Consider the following 18,074-nt stretch of genomic DNA (forward strand, 5'->3'; position numbering starts at 1 on the left):
CACGTGTGGATCCGGGAGGATCAACAGGTACTGGGATATCTCTTGAATAACCTCTCGAAGGAAGTGCTCGTGCAGGTCACGTCGATTGTCCATGCACACGAGCTCTGGTCGGCGCTGGCGAAGATGTTCTCGTCGACCTCGCCGTCCCGCGTCAACAACATACGGGTGGCGCTCACCAACGCGCAGAAGGGCACGCAATCCATGGCCTCCTTCTTCGCACACATGCGATCTCTCGCTGACGAGCTCGCGGCGGTCGGCAAACCCCTGGACGACGACGAGCTCATCTCCTACATCATCAACGCCCTGGACATGGAATATCAGCCGCTGGTCTCTGCCCTTGATGCTCGTGTCATCCCGGTCACTCTTGACGAACTGTTCGCTCAGATGAGCAACTTCGATCAACGAGTGGCCCTCTTCCAAGGAGCTGGGACCGGTGGAGGCTTCAAGTCTTCGGCAAATATCGCCACCCGCGGGCGTGGCGGTGGCTCTCATCCTCGTGGCCCTTCTCGCGGGAAGAGCAGGGGCCCTGGCGGGGGCAACACCGGCAGCAACAACAACGCACGCGGCGGCGGCCGACCCTCCTACTCCAACACCAAGGGCGGCCGCCGATCTAATGGCTCCACCAACAAGTCTCGGCCTGATGCTATCCGCTGCCAAATCTGCGGTAAGCTGGGCCACTCTGCAAAGGACTGTTGGTACCGGTTTGATGAAGATGAAGATTCATCTCAAGATGAAAAGGTGGCCGGGGCTGCTGAAGCTTCCTACGGCGTCGACACAAATTGGTACGTCGACAGCGGTGCCACAAACCACATCACCGGTGAGCTGAAGAAGGTGACCATGCGGGAGAAGTACCGCGGCCAAGATCACATCCACACTGCTAGTGGAGAAGGTATGAAGATTGGTCATATTGGTCACTCAATTATTAAAACCCCTCATAGAAAAATTCATCTCAAATGCATCTTGCATGTCCCTAGTGCCAACAAAAATCTTCTTTCTGTCCACCGCATTGCCATTGATAATCATGTCTTTTTTGAATTTCACCCTTTCTTCTTTTTGATCAAGGATCAGGCAACGAGGAGGGTGTTGTATCGAGGTAGATGCATTCGTGGGCTTTACCCGTTGATTTCGGAGATTAAAAGATCCAATAAACAAGTTCCTAGTGCCACCAAAGTGTCTTCAACACGGTGGCACGATCGATTAGGTCATGCAAGTTTCTCTTTAGTTGAGCGTTTGCTTAGGAAAAATAAACTCCCATATGTTGGGGATCGTGATGTTGAAAAAATTTGTGATTCATGTCAAAGGACCAAGAGCCACCAATTGCCTTATCCAATTTCTACAAGTATTTCTACCAAACCTTTACAACTCATTTTTTCTGATGTCTGGGGGCCTGCTCCCTCCTCTGTTGGTAGACATACATATTATGTGAGTTTCATTGACGACTATAACAAGTTCATGTGGATCTATCTCCTTAAGAAACGTTCGGATGTTTGCCAAGTTTTTCTCAGTTTCCAAGCTCTTGTAGAAAGAAATTTTGACAGTAAAATTCTTGCTCTCCAATCTGATTGGGGAGGGGAATATGAGAAGCTAAACTCATTTTTTCAGAAACTTGGCATATCCCATCATGTTTCGTGTCCTCATGCCCATCAACAGAATGGGTCAGCCGAGCGCAAGCATCGACATATTGTTGATGTTGGTTTTTCTCTTCTAGCCGGCGCCTCCATGCCCCTTAAATTTTGGGACGAGGCCTTCCTCACTGCTGTCCACATTATAAATATGCTACCTAGTCGTGTGATCAACAATCAAACTCCCATGGAAAGGCTCCTTCACACCAAACCAGACTACACGTCACTTCGTGTGTTTGGATGTGCCTGTTGGCCAAATCTTCGCCCCTACAATGATCGCAAACTCATGCTTAGATCCAAACAGTGTGCATTCATTGGTTATAGTGCCCAACACAAGGGCGTTCAGTGCCTTGACATTCCCACGGGTCGTGTCTATATCTCCCGAGATGTAGTGTTTGATGAAACAAAATTTCCCTTCGCAAATCTTCACCCCAATGCCGGAGCTCTCCTACGTCAAGAAATACTCCTTCTACCATCTAGTCTCACCGGCGTTCATCAAGGGGAAAATGATTGTGATGATTCACTATTGACTAATCCTCATAACCTTGCTCTTGAATCTTGTACTGATGGAGATGCAAATGTTGAAGAAAATGGCGAAGGAAATACTCAAAACGGTGCACAATACGCTCCAAATGATCGATATTTCATGTGCCACCGCACGGGGGACATATCTGGCTCGGGATCGGTGCCCCAGCAGCGCCCCAACCGCCGGGCGCGGCAGTAGCCAGCCAGCAACTACCACGCGGGCGCCTCAAACTGGGCCAGGCGCGCCATCCTCTCCACGCCAATCAGCTGGCGCCACATGCCAGCCTCCGCCTCACTGGCCAGCGGGCGGACCCCGCCAATACGTGCGTCGCCAGCCAGGTGGGCCTCCAAGCGCGGAAACTGTTGCAGGAACGGGATCCGGTGCCGATCCTGCTGCGGACACGCGATCCGGCGTGGATTCTACCGGGCCCGCGCAATCATTGTGTCATGATGGGTCTGATGCAGATCGCATGCATGGTTCGGGATCTTCTGCTCCGCCCGACACGACCACACCGACCGATGGCGCCGTAGAAAATCCTGCTGCTCCAGAAACCGCGTCGGGGGCGCCAGGAGTATCCGCCTTGGGATTGCCTCGACCAGAGGCTGGATCCTCTATGGAGGGCAACAGTGCAGCTCCTCCTGTTCCTTCGCGTACAAGGTTGTAAAGAGGGGTAATTAAACCTCTTAACTATAAGCAAATAACCAAATTTGGTCTAGCTTGTTCTACAGGTGAACCAGACACCCTTGATGAGGCACTTAGTGATGAAAAGTGGAAAAAGGCCATGGAAGAAGAATACATGGCACTTCAGAAAAACAGAACATGGCATTTAGTTCCCCCACGGCGAGGTAAAAATTTAATTGATTGCAAGTGGGTTTACAGAATAAAGAGAAAGTCTGATGGAACTATAGATCGCTACAAGGCCAGATTGGTTGCAAAAGGCTTCAAACAACAGTATGGTATTGACTATGATGACACATTTAGTCCTGTTGTTAAAGCTGCAACTATTCGTCTTGTGCTGTCTATTGCTGTATCCAGGGGATGGAGCCTTAGACAACTGGATGTCAAGAATGCGTTTCTTCATGGCGTTCTGGAAGAGGAAGTATACATGAAACAACCTCCTGGGTCTGAAAACAAGAGTAAGCCTTCCTATGTGTGCAAGCTTGATAAAGCTCTATATGGACTAAAGCAGGCTCCCAGAGCATGGTACTCATGTCTGAGTCAGAAATTGCAAGCACTTGGTTTTACTCTTTCCAAGTCTGATACATCTCTGTTTATTTACAATAAGTCAAATACATCAATATTTGTGTTGATTTATGTGGATGATATCATTGTTACAAGTTCATCAGATGAAGCAGTGACAGGGCTGTTAAAAGACTTAAACGCTGAGTTTTCTCTCAAGGATTTGGGAGACCTGCATTACTTTCTAGGTATTGAGGTAAAGAAACATGAAGATGGCCTCGACCTATCTCAAAAAAAATATGTTGCTGACCTGGTAAGAAGAGTTGGTTTACAAGGATGCAAACCATCGTTGACCCCCCTCTCAAGTACAGAAAAATTATCACTTGAAGAGGGAGTTCTCTTGAATCAAGAAGATAGCACTAGATACAGAAGTTTAGTTGGGGCTCTTCAGTATTTAACCTTAACTAGACCTGATTTATATTTTGCTATCAACAAGGTATGCCAGTTTCTTCATGCACCCACCACAGTTCACTGGACTGCTGCAAAGCACATTGTGAGATATGTTAAACATACTATGAAGCTTGGTCTCTTTTTCAGCAAGTCATCATCCAACCTTGTCAGTGCGTTTTCTGATTCTGATTGGGCTGGATGTGTGGACGATAGACGATCCACTGGTGGTTTTACAGTGTTCTTTGGACCAAACTTGATATCATGGTGTGCTAAGAAACAGGCTACTGTGTCTAGGTCAAGCACCGAAGCAGAGTATAAAGCATTAGCAAATGCTATAGCAGAAATCATCTGGGTTCAGTCTATGTTAAGAGAACTTGGTGTGAAGCATACCAAAGTTCCATGTTTGTGGTGTGACAACTTGGGTGCTACCTACCTATCTGCTAACCCAGTGTTCCATGCAAGAACAAAGCATATTGAGATAGATTTCCATTTTGTCAGAGAAAGAGTTGCAAATAGACAATTGGAAATCAGATTTGTTCATTCATGAGACCAAGTTGCAGATGGCTTTACAAAAGCGTTGCCCACAAGAAATTTTAAAGAATTCAAGCGTAATCTCAACTTGATACAGTTGTGATTAAGGGAGGGTGTTAAGCGACGGATGGCGTACACAAGTCCGGTTCAACCAGGACATCTACACCGCACCTTAGACTAGGGTAGTTGTGATTTCATCTTATCTCTTGTAACTATCTCTATCTCTCTAGTCTATCCCTTGGGCTCCAAGTTAAGGATCTTAACAATGTAATCTCTTCTCTGTACGCTATAAGGGAAGTCGCGCCCCGCTCTATATAACACGCAGCTGTCGCCCTAGGCAGGGTACGACGTTCTCTCACAGTTTGTTCTTGAAAGTGTGTGCTCAAGCAACAGTATGCATGTTATTTGGATATATTAATTGTGTGGGCTGGAGGTGGGGCCTGTAGTTAACCAAAAGCATATTAGTATTGTCATAGTTCCCAAATGTGTGTTGATGGATTTTTCTATTTGCCACATGCCCTGTCCCGTCAATTTGGATAGTAATGAGAAAGCTGGGTGGCGAGAACAACAAATCTTTGGCAAGGTAAAAATGGAGAAGAAAATGTTTGACTTGGACAAGGGGATCATCGATCAGAAACCTTACATTTGTTTTCTGCTCAATGCGTACTTATCAACAATATAGCATCACTGTGATCAATGTCATGATACATCTTTTTTGTCCAGGAGCTTCTGAGTAAACAATGTCTACTTAATCATTCGTGATTCCATAGCGTAGCATGGACATCTTACTAGTATTGCATAAATTTCTTACTGATGCAAGATTTTTGGTGAATTAGTAATGTCTATGCTATATATATACTATGATTACATAGGAAGATTTTTATAAACTAGGTAGGTCTATGCAATTTAACAATGTTGGGGTGGCCTTAAACTGGGAGTTGTCAATAATCATTGTTCCATATTACAATCAAGCAAATTAATATGCCGGTTTGCAAAAAAATAATAGGCTTAAGGGCACTAACATGCATCGGCTCTTATGACACATCCTAGGTCGTGCAAACAATAATTAGATACAACCACCCAATGCATTGTATTTTTAGATGTTGTATCTAAAAACAGAAAAACCCAAAAAATATGTTTTGCACTCGGCTTATCCCATTATAAGCCTAGTATCCTTTCCCATATACCCGGCTTACAGATGCTATGTTCTGATTGGCTAGCATAGTGCTCCCATGGATCACACGTTGTGGCTGTTAGATTTGCTTATATCGAAAGGCTGTGAGTGCCTTCTTTCTCTCTCTCTCACTTATCTCCTCACCTCGTCTCCTCTTCCTTCCTCCTCCTCTTTCCTTCCTCCTTTTTCTCCGGAGTAGCGGCAGCACGCCGGAGCAAGGAGCCCTGAGGCTACGCACCAACCAAGCTGCCGACACCGCCACCTAAGTGACAAGAGACGACATCCAACCACGCAACGCCGGTTTCCGCAACCATCCCTTGAACGTCCACACCGACCGTGAAGTTGTGCACCAACCTAGTCGATGACTCCGTCGCCCTAGCAACCAAAACCAACACCATCACGAAGGAGATCTCTGGAGCCGCCGCTCTGACTTCCACACAGGACTCATGGTTGCGAACCATCCTAGTCGATGACATTGCCGCCCAAGCGACTAAAGCCAAGCACATGATACTTCAGGAGCTGCCGCTCCGAGTTCCACACCGACCCCAAGGCCGCGCACAGGCCTAGCCGATGATGAAGCACACAAAGCTGCAGGAACCATCACCAACTGACCATAGACCGAACCTCGAAGTTGTCGCCCCCAAGGGGAAGTGGCGAGGATCGGTGTTGACGCATGTTTCGACCAAGGTCGAAGCTTGGTTTTTCACTAGGAAAGCATGAGGCCGAGATGACAAGGGAAGGTGGAGGTGCTCCACAAGCATTGACCGAGGTCAAGCCAGGTTTTTACCCGGAGCTCACCAAACCATCATCGCCACAATCTATCCGGCTAAACCGCCATCGGCAGCGATCAAGCATGCTTATCAGGTCACCAGTAGGCCGAGCAGTGGCCATGATGTCCCCCACACGCTGAGATGCGGAGTACGCACGCCCACACCACTATCTCCTGCAATGACGCCCGCTGACCGGACTAATGCAGCCACCCAGCTCTCCCCATGCCACCTTGTGGGGCAAGAGCTGCGGCCACAACGTCGAGGGCTAGCGACAGCGGCGGAGGAGAGGAGGTGCTGGAGTGGGGCTGCCGGCGCGAGCTAGGTCTGCCCCCGAGTTGCCCAAGCGGTGCGACACGGGAGGTAGCGAGGGCCTCTTCAAGAATTAACAATAATGTCGTATTTCATTCAATTCAACATTTTAAAGAATTAGCCCATTCCGAGCCCCTTGGAAAGAAAAAAAACTACACCTAGAGCTTTCTTGAGGCTAGACCTCTGATAGAAATTCTTAAACATACGTTTTAGGGTCCTTTCAACGGGCTCGCTGCCCATTAAAATGACTGAAATCGTCCTATAATGGATTTTGCGCGCGCAAACAAGAGAAAGAATTAATGTATTTTGATGTTAAAAAAGAATTAGTGTATTTTGAAATCAAAAGGAGAAAGAAAACCTATAGTTTGTTAGTTTAGGAAAGTTTCTATCACTTGCTCCGACCTGTCTCTGCTTGGATCGTATTTCCTGGCGCGTGACAGATACTGCTAATCTCCAGCGGATCATCAGTAGAAGCTTGACAGGCCATAGGATGGGCATCTAACGGTTGAGGGCGAAGCAATTCTTAAGTCAGACATCATGTGGTGTGCTAGCTGTTCGTACCACCATTGCTCCTTTCCATTTCTACATGGCCGGCACCGTATAAGTTGATCCAATCCATCCTTGGCCCTCTCCAACCGCCAGCCCCAAACCCTAGCCGCCGCAACCATCCAAGGGACTGGTTGACGAGCTCCCTGTAGCCGCCGCCGCTTCCTCCATGGAACCAGCGATTTGCCGGCCATTCTATGGCTTCATTCCCGGCGCCGACGATGGTGGCCACGAAAGGTCCGTAACTTAATTAGATGTTCTTGCTTGCGGATCTATTTTCTAGTTGCCTTGTTGATATAATTCGGCTGATTCCAATTCGTTAGATCTCATCTCGTGAATATGTTGTATGCACGCGTGTTTGGTTCCAAATTATGCTCCAGTTAAGCTAAACGTAGATCCGCTGAATCGATTTGCAGTATCATCCCAACGACCGATGAGGGGAACTGGGACGACCTCCCGCACAAGCTCGTATCCAAGGTCGCCAAGATCCTGCTGCGCTGCGACGTGACGGACTTCGTCCGCCTGAGAACCGTTAAGCCATGGAGGGGCGCCGTCACGGACCCGAAGCTCATGGGCATGAATCCGCGCTTCTTCCCGCGTCATTGGAAGATGCTGCAGATCCCAGGTGAGCAAGCCAGGTTCGTGAACATCCTCACTGGCGCCTCCATCCGGGTCAAGATCCCTCAGGAGCACGGTCAAGTCATCGCCAGCGCCGAGGGCTGCCTGCTCTTAGCCTCGGGCACGCACAAGGTGTGCCTGTTCAACCCGGTGACCGGAGCCGCCGCCAACCTGCCCATTCCCTTCTTCTGGATTAGGGCGAACGGCGTAACGGTAACAGGGGATATCAAGGCCGCAGCAATCATCTACGACGGCGACGCCGAGGGCGACGCTGTTCCCACTCCCACGGTGGTGCTCCTCGTGACGCTGTTTTCCATTGACATGGTCAAGTACGCCAGGCCCAGCGACGCCGTGTGGCAGTGGCGATACTTCGCCCCAAATGAGGACGGCGAGCTTCCGTTGTTCTACGGCGAGGGCGGCCTCTCCCTAGGCGGCCGCTTCTACGTCCCGTCCCTCACAGGGGACGTCCTCAAGTTGGAGCTCGAGCCGCAGCCTCACTTCGTGTACGCGGCCAGGCAGGAGGCTACTCAGGCTAGTCACCTACACTTACACCACCTGAGGTCCTACCTGGTCCCGTCTGTCGACGCAGGGATGCTGCTGGTGGTTCGTAGGTTCGAGAACCATGTGTTCCAGGTGAACCTCGCAGAGGGCACACTAACCCTACTGCAGGACCAGAAGGACATTGGCAATCGGAGCATTTTCCACCGCTGGTTGACGCTCGGTACGCAGTAAAGGAGTACTGATTGTGATTGGGCCCAAAAGTGCTCGCATGACCATATTCATGGCTATATATAGTGTGCCTCGAATTTCTGTTGGATGGACTATTCTATTTTGCCTCAACCTATATAGCATAGCTTGTCCAATCCAATGTTAGTTTCTCAGCAGGAAAGCAATCCATCATCCTTTTCGAAAAAAATGCAATCCATCATGTTATATCTAGCGGCTGCGGAGATATTGATAATATATATGTACAACTAAATCCATTTTAGTTTAGCCCGATTTGTAATCCTTATGATTTATCCCGTGTGTGGAATGTATGGTTTGTAGAATTTGCAATCCATTTTATTTGATTCCTAAGAATTTCTTTGCACTCCACTTCATACGAGGAATTTCATGAGAACCAACTCCACAGAATTTTTCTTTCATTTTCATATCAATTATTAGTCAAACAGGCCACAAAATAAGGTTGATTTAAGTAGCAATCAGACCGTACTCCTATGCTTTTCGTTTTCTGTTACTGTGATTTGGGAATCTCCCTATGTCTAAAACTCATCATGAGCTTTGCAAAGTTATCTAATCAGTCTTCAAAATTTACATTGGATATTTAATAATTATATGTATAATTCTCGTAAAATACGTTAACAGTGTTTATAACCGCTAGGATTTTTAGTCCATATATATGAAATGGAGATTTCAATTTGGACTTCATTTTATACGAGAAATTTCATATTAAAACAAACTCCCTATGATATTATCTATCATTATCATATGATCAGTCAAACATGCATGTGTACACATCCGTTAGATTTAAGCTAGCTGTGCATTGTAGTACTATTTTTTATGTTCTTGCGGTATGATAATTTGCCCAATCAAAGAGAAGAAAAAGTTCATGTGCGACCCTTGGCAAACTCTCTATGTCTAAAAAGCATGACCTTGCAAAGTTATCTAATAAATGAACCAAAATTGTTAGCGTACACTACTTCCTCCGTTCGGGTTTACTGGGCCTCCTCATATTTTGGCCGAAATCACTATTCTGACCCTTTGAACGAACTTTGCCATAAAATGAACTCGACGTGAAAGTATTTCACGATCCGACCCTTTTAGGAACGACATAGCCCGCGGCGTTTCTGCCCAACATAGAAACGCCGAGGTAGCTAGCGTTTTCTGATCAAAGAATAAACGCCGAGATAGCTAGCGTTGCGGACCAGGTAAGAAACGCCGAAGGAGCTGGCGTTTCTGGCCATCATAAAAACGCCAAGGAGCCATGGCGTTGCTGCCCTCTTTGGTCATAATTAATTAGCCTTATTAATTAGGCTGTTCATCCAGATTCCACGAGCACATGAAAAAGGGCAGCAACGCCATGGTCATTGGCGTTTCAATGATGGGCAGCAACGCCAGCGCCTTCGGCGTTTCTTACCTGGTCCGCAACACTAGCTACCTCGGCGTTTCTTTTTTGATCAGAAACGCTAACTACCTCGGCGTTTCTATGTTGGGCAGAAACGCCGCGGGCTGTGGCGTTGCTAAAAGGGTCAGATCGTGAAATACTTTCATGTCGAGTTCATTTTGTGACAAAGTTTGTTCAAAGGGTCAGAATAGTGAAAAAGGCCTCATATTGCAACCATCTATGCCACTAACAAATATGAGGTATATGCTATAAAATTATACTATTGGATTTGTATTCGGAAGAGGGTTTGGTATAATTTTGTGACATGTAGCTCATATGTGACTCCTACTAGGAGGGGGAAAGAAGTGGGGAGGGAGAAGGAAAGGGGGGCGCCGCCCCCCCTCTCCTAGTCCAATTCAGACCATGGGGGGGAGGAGGCGCGCGGCCCACCTTTGGCTGCCCCTCTCTCTCTCCACTAAGGCCCATATGGCCCATTACTTCTCCCAGGGGGGTTCCGGTAACCCTCCGGCTCTCCGGTTTTCTCCGAAATCACCCGGAACACTTCCGGTGTCCGAATATAGCCGTCCAATATATCAATCTTTATGTCTCGACCATTTCGAGACTCCTCATCATGTCCGTGATCACATCCGGAACTCCGAACTAACTTCGGTACATCAAAACACATAAACTCATAATATAACTGTCATCAAAACCTTAAGCATGCGGACCCTACGGGTTCGAGAACAATGTAGACATGACCGAGACACGTCTCCGGTCAATAACCAATAGCGGAACCTGGATGCTCATATTGGCTCCCACATATTCTACGAAGATCTTTATCGGTCAGACCGCATAACAACATACGTTGTTCCCTTTGTCATCGGTATGTTACTTGCCCGAGATTCGATCGTCGGTATCTCAATACCTAGTTCAATCTCGTTACCAGCAAGTCTCTTTACTCGTTTCGTAATACATCATCTCACAACCAACTCATTAGTTGCAATGCTTGCAAGGCTTATGTGATGTGCATTACCGAGAGGGCCCAGAGATACCTCTCCGACAATCGGAGTGACAAATCCTAATCTCGAAATACGCCAACCCAACATGTACCTTTGGAGACACCTGTAGAGCTCCTTTATAATCACCCAGTTACGTTGTGACGTTTGGTAGCACACAAAGTGTTCCTCCGACAAACGGGAGTTGCATAATCTCATAGTCATAGGAACATGTATAAGTCATGAAGAAAGCAATAGCAACATACTAAATGATCGGGTGCTAAGCTAATGGAATGGGTCATGTCAATCATATCATTCTCCTAATGATGTGATCCCGTTAATCAAATAACAACACATGTCTATGGTTAGGAAACATAACCATCTTTGATTAACGAGCTAGTCAAGTAGAGGCATACTAGTGACTTTTAGTTTGTCTATGTATTCACACAAGTATTGTGTTTCCGGATAATACAATTCTAGCATGAATAATAAACATTTATCATGAAATAAAGAAATAAATAATAACTTTATTATTGCCTCTAGGGCATATTTCCTTCAGTCTCCCACTTGCACTAGAGTCAATAATCTAGTTCACATCGCCATGTGATTTAACATCAATAGTTCACATCATTATGTGGTTAACACCCATAGTTCACATCGACATGTGACCAACACCCAAAGGGTTTACTAGAGTCAGTATTCTAGTTCACATCGCTATGTGATTAACACCCAAAGAGTACTAAGGTGTGATCATGTTTTGCTTGTGAGATAATTTTAGTCAACGGGTCTGTCATATTCAGATCCGTAAGTATTTTGCAAATTTCTATGTCTACAATGCTCTGCACGGAGCTACTTTAGTTAATTGCTCCCACTTTCAATATGTATCCAGATGAAGACTTAGAGTCATCCGGATCAGTGCCAAAACTTGTATCAACGTAGCCCTTTTACGATGAATCTTTTGTCACCTCCATAATCGAGAAACATATCCTTATTCCACTAAGGATAATTTTGACCGCTGTCCAGTGATCTACTCCTAGATCACTATTGTACTCCCTTACTAAAAACAGTGTAGGGTATACAATAGGTCTGGTACACAGCATGGCATACTTTATAGAACCTATGGTTGAGGCATAGGGAATGACTTTCATTCTCTTTCTATCTTCTGTCGTTGTCGGGCTTTGAATCTTACTCAATTTCACACCTTGTAACACAGGCAAGAACTCTTTCTTTGATTGTTCCATTTTGAACTTACTTCAAAATCTTGTCAAGGTATGTACTCATTGAAAAAAACTTATCAAGCGTCTTGATCTATTTCTATAGATCTTGATGCTCAATATGTAAGCAGCTTCACCGAGGTCTTTCTTTGAAAAAAACTCCTTTCAAACACTCCTTTATGCTTTGTAGAATAATTCTACATTATTTCCGATCAACAATATGTCATTCACATATACTTATCAGAAATGTTGTAGTGCTCCCACTCACTTTCTTGTAAATACAGGCTTCACCACAAGTCTGTATAAAACTATATGCTTTGATCAACTCATCAAAGCGTATATTCCAACTCTGAGATGCTTGCACCAGTCCATAGATGGATCGCTGGAGCTTGCACATTTTGTTAACACCTTTAGGATTGATAAAACCTTCTGGTTGCATCATATACAACTCTTCTTTAAGAAATCCATTAAGGATTGCAGTTTTGTTATCCATTTGCCAGATTTCATAAAATGCGGCAATTGCTAACATGATTCGGACAGACTTTAAGCATCGATACGAGTGAGAAAATCTCATCGTAGTCAACACCTTGAACTTTGTCAAAAAACCTTTTTCGACAAGTCTAGCTTTGTAGATAGTAATACTACTATCAGCGTCCGTCTTCTTCTTAAAGATCCATTTATTTTTTATGGCTTGCCGATCATCGGGTAAATCCATCAAAGTCCATACTTTGCTCTCATACATGGATCATATCTCAGATTTCATGGCCTCAAACCATTTCGCGGAATCTGGGCTCATCATCGCTTCCTCATAGTTCGTAGGTTCGTCATGGTCAAGTAACATAACCTCTAGAACAGGATTACCGTACCACTCTGGTGCGGATCTCACTCTGGTTTACCTACGAGTTTTGGTAGTAACTTGATCTGAAGTTACATGATCATCATCATTAGCTTCCTCACTAATTGGTGTAGTAGTCACAGGAACAGATTTCTGTGATGAACTACTTTCCAATAAGGGAGCAGGTACAGTTACCTCATTAAGTTCTACTTTCCTCCCACTCACTTCTTTCGAGAGAAACTCCTTCTCTGGAAAGGATCCATTCTCAACAACAAATATCTTGCCTTTGGATCTGTGATAGAAGGTGTACCCAACATTTTCTTTTGGGTATCCTATGAAGACGCACTTCTCTGATTTGGGTTTGAGCTTATCAGGATGAAACTTTTTCATATAAGCATCGCAACCTCAAACTTTAAAAAACGACAACTTTGGTTTCTTGCCAAACCACAGTTCATACGGTGTCGTCTCAACGGATTTAGATGGTGCCCCTTTTTTCTTAACGTGAATGCAGCTGTCTCTAATGCATAACCCCAAAACTTTAGTGGTAAACCGGTAAGAAACATCACAGATTGCACTATATCCAATAAAGTACGGTTATGATGTTTGGACACACCATTATGCTGTGGTGTTCCAGGTGGCATGAATTTGTGAAACTATTCCACATTGTTTTAATTGAAGACCAAACTCGTAACTCAAATATTCATCTTCTGCGATCATATCGTAGAAACTTTTATTTTTGTTACGATGATTCTCCACTTCACTCTGAAATCCTTTGAACTTTTCAAATGTTTCAAACTTGTGTTTCATCAAGTAGATATACTCATATCTGCTCAAATCATCTGTGAAGATCAGAAAATAATGATACCTGCCATGAGCCTCAATATTCATCGGACCACATACATCAGTATGTTTGATTTCCAACAAATCTGTTGCTCGCTCCATTGTTCCGGAGAACGGAGTCTTAGTCATCTTGCCTATGAGGCATGGTTCGCAAGCATCAACTGATTCATAATCAAGTGATTCCAAAAGCCCATCAGCATGGATTTTCTTCATGCGCTTTACACCAATATGACCTAAACGGCAGTGCCACAAATAAGTTGCACTATCATTATTAACTTTGCATCTTTTTGGTTTCAATATTATGAATATGAGTATCGCTACGATCGAGATCCAATGAACCATTTTCACTGGGTGTGTAACCATATAAGGTTTTATTCATGTAAACAGAACAACAATTTATTCTCTTACTTAAATGAATAACCGTATTACAATAAACATGATCAAATCATATTCATGCTCAACGCAAACACCAAATAACACTTATTTAGGTTCAACACTAATCCCGAAAGTATAGAGAGTGTGCGATGATGATCATATCAATCTTGGAACCACCTCCAACACACATCGTCACTTCACCCTTAACTAGTCTCTGTTTATTCTGCAACTCCTGTTTCGAGTTACTAATCTTAGTAACTGAACTAGTATCAAATACTGAGGGGTTGCTATAAACTCTAGTAAAGTACACATCAATAACATGTATATCAAATATACTTATGTTCACTTTGCCATCCTTCTTATCCGCTAATCACTTGGGGTAGTTCCGCTTCCAATGACCAGTTCCTTTGTAGTAGAAGCACTTAGTCTCAGGCTTACGATCAGACTTGGGCTTCTTCACTTGAGTAGCAACTTGCTTGCCGTTCTTCTTGAAGTTCCCCTTCTTCCCTTTGCCCTTTTTCTTGAAACTAGTGGTCTTGTCAACCATCAAGACTTGATGCTCTTTCTTGATTTCTACCTTCATTGATTTCATCATCATAAAAAGCTCGAGAGTCGTTTTCGTCATCCCTTGCATAATATAGTTCATCATGAAGTTCTACTAACTTGGTGATGGTGACTAGAGAATTCTGTCAATCACTATTTTATCTGGAAGATTAACTCCCACTTGATTCAAGCGATTGTAGTACCCAAAAAATCTGAGCACATGCTCACTAGTTGAGCGATTCTCCTCCATCTTTTAGCTATAGAACTTGTTGGAGACTTCATATCTCTCAACTCGGGTATTTGCTTGAAATATTAACTTCAACTCCTGGAACATCTCATATGGTCCATGACGTTCAAAAACGTCTTTGAAGTCCCGATTCTAAGCTGTTAAGCATGGTGCACTAAACTATCAAGTAGTCATCATATTGAGCTAGCCAAACGTTCATAACATCTGCATCTGCTCCTACAATAGGTCCGTCACCTAGCGGTGCATCAAGGACATAATTCTCCTGTGCAGCAATGAGGATAAACCTCAGATCACGGATCCAATCCGCATCTTTGCTACTAACATTTTTCAACACAATTTTCTCTAGGAACATATCAAAATAAACATATGAAAGCAACAACGAGAGCTATTGATCTACAACATAGATATGCTAATACTACCAGGACTAAGTTCATGATAAATTTAAGTTCAATTAATCATATTACTTTAAGAACTCCCACTTAGATAGACATCCCTCTAATCCTCTAAGTGATCACGTGATCCAAATCAACTAAACCATGTCCGATCATCACGTGAGATGGAGTAGTTTCATTGGTGAACATCTCTATGTTGATCATATCTACTATATGATTCACGCTCGACCTTTCGGTCTCCGTGTTTCGAGGCCATATCTCTATATGCTTGGCTCGTCAAGTATAACCTGAGTATTCCGCGTGTGCAACTGTTTTGCACCCGTTGTATTTGAACGTAGAGCCTATCACACCCGATCATCACGTGGTGTCTCAGCATGAAGAACTTTCGCAACGGTGCATACTCAGGGAGAACACTTCTTGATAATTGGTGAGAGATCATCTTAAAATGCTACCGTCAATCAAAGCAAGATAAGATGCATAAAAGATAAACATCACATGCAATCAATATAAGTGATATGATATGGCCATCATCTTGTGCTTGTGATCTCCATCTTCGAAGCACCGTCGTGATCACCATCGTCACCGGCGCGACACCTTGATCACCATCGTAGCATCGTTGTCGTCTCGCCAATCTTATGCTTCCACGACTATCGCTACCGCTTAGTGATAAAGTAAAGCATTACAGCGCAATTGCATTGCATACAATAAAGCGGCAACCATATGGCTCCTGCCAGTTGCCGATAACTTGGTTACAAAACATGATCATCTCATACAATAAAATTTAGTATCATGTCTTGACCATATCACATCACAACATGCCCTGCAAAAACAAGTTTGACGTCCTCTACTTTGTTTTTGCAAGTTTTACGTGGCTGGTACGGGCTTAAGCAAGAACCAATCTTACATACGCATCAAAACCACAACGATAGTTTGTCAAGTTGGTGCTATTTTAACCTTCGCAAGGACCGGGCGTAGCCACACTCGGTTCAACTAATGTTGGAGAAACTGTCACCCGCTAGCCACCTTTGTGCAAAGCACGTCGGGAGAACCGGTCTCGCGTAAGCGTACGCGTAATGTCGGCCCGGGCCGCTTCGTCCAACAATACCGCCGAACCAAAGTATGACATGCTGGTAAGCAGTATGACTTATATCGCCCACAACTCACTTGTGTTCTACTCGTGCATATAATATCAACACATAAAACCTAGGCTCGGATGCCACTGTTAGGGAACGTAGTAATTTCAAAAATTACCTACGCACATGCAAGATCATGGTAATGAATAGCAATGAGGGGAGAGTGCGATCTACGTACCCTTGTAGACCGACAGTGGAAGCGTTATGACAACGCGGTTGATGTAGTCGTACGTCTTCATGGCCCGACCGATCAAGCACCGAAACTACGGCACCTCCGAGTTTTAGCACACGTTCAGCTCGATGACGATCCCCGGACTCCGATCCAGCAAAGCGTCGGGGAAGAGTTCCGTCAGCACGACGGCGTGGTGACGATCTTGATGTTCTACCGTCGCAGGGCTTCGCCTAAGCACCGCTACAATATTATCGAGGATTATGGTGGAAGGGGGCACCGCACACGGCTAAGAAAACGATCACGTGGATCAACTTGTGTGTCTCGGGGTGCCCCCTGCCCCCATATAAAGGATCAAGGGGAGGAGGCCGGCCGGCCCCTATGGCGCGCCAAGGAGGAGTCCTCCTCCTAGTAGGAGTAGGACTCCTACTAGGAGGGGGAAAGAAGTGGGGAGGGAGAAGGAAAGGGGGGCGCCGCCCCCCCTCTCCTAGTCCAATTCGGACCAGGGGGGAGGAGGCGTGCGGCCCACCTTTGGCTGCCCCTCTCTCTCTCCACTAAGGCCCTTATGGCCCATTGCTTCTCCCAGGGGGGTTCCGGTAACCCTCCGGCTCTCTGGTTTTCTCCGAAATCACCCGGAACACTTCCGGTGTCCGAATATAGCCGTCCAATATATCAATCTTTATGTCTCGACCATTTCGAGACTCCTCATCATGTCCGTGATCACATCCGGGACTCCGAACTAACTTCGGTACATCAAAACTCATAAACTCATAATATAACTGTCATCGAAACCTTAAGCATGCGGACCCTACGGGTTCGAGAATAATGTAGACATGACCGAGACACGTCTCCGGTCAATAACCAATAGCGGAACCTGGATGCTCATATTGGCTCCCACATATTCTATGAAGATCTTTATCGGTCAGGCCGCATAACAACATACGTTGTTCCCTTGGTCATCGGTATGTTACTTGCCCGAGATTCTATCGTCGGTATCTCAATACCTAGTTCAATCTCATTACCAGCAAGTCTCTTTACTCATTTCGTAATACATCATCTCGCAATCAACTCATTAGTTGCAATGCTTGCAAGGCTTATGTGATGTGCATTACCGAGAGGGCCCAGAGATACCTCTCCGACAATCGAAGTGACAAATCCTAATCTCGAAATACGCCAACCCAACATGTACCTTTGGAGACACCTGTAGAGCTCCTTTATAATCACCCAGTTACTTGTGACGTTTGGTAGCACACAAAGTGTTCCTCCGGCAAACGGGAATTGCATAATCTCATAGTCATAGGAACATGTATAAGTCATGAAGAAAGCAATAGCAACATACTAAACGATCGGGTGCTAAGCTAATGGAATGGGTCATGTCAATCATATCATTCTCCTAATGATGTGATCTCGTTAATCAAATAACAGCACATGTCTATGGTTAGGAAACATAACCATCTTTGATTAACGAGCTAGTCAAGTAGAGGCATACTAGTGACTTTTAA

At 45.1% G+C, this 18,074-nt stretch overlaps 1 pseudogene; it reads left to right on the plus strand.

The window, feature by feature from the left end:
• Nucleotides 1-261: 261 nt before the first annotated feature.
• Nucleotides 262-400, plus strand: LOC147960777 (small nucleolar RNA Z247; annotated as a pseudogene).
• Nucleotides 401-18,074: the final 17,674 nt, after the last annotated feature.

Source organism: Triticum urartu, chromosome 7A, assembly GCF_056163025.1.
Source record: "Triticum urartu cultivar PI428250 chromosome 7A, HENAU_Tu73, whole genome shotgun sequence".
NCBI classification, from domain to species: Eukaryota; Viridiplantae; Streptophyta; class Magnoliopsida; order Poales; family Poaceae; genus Triticum; species Triticum urartu.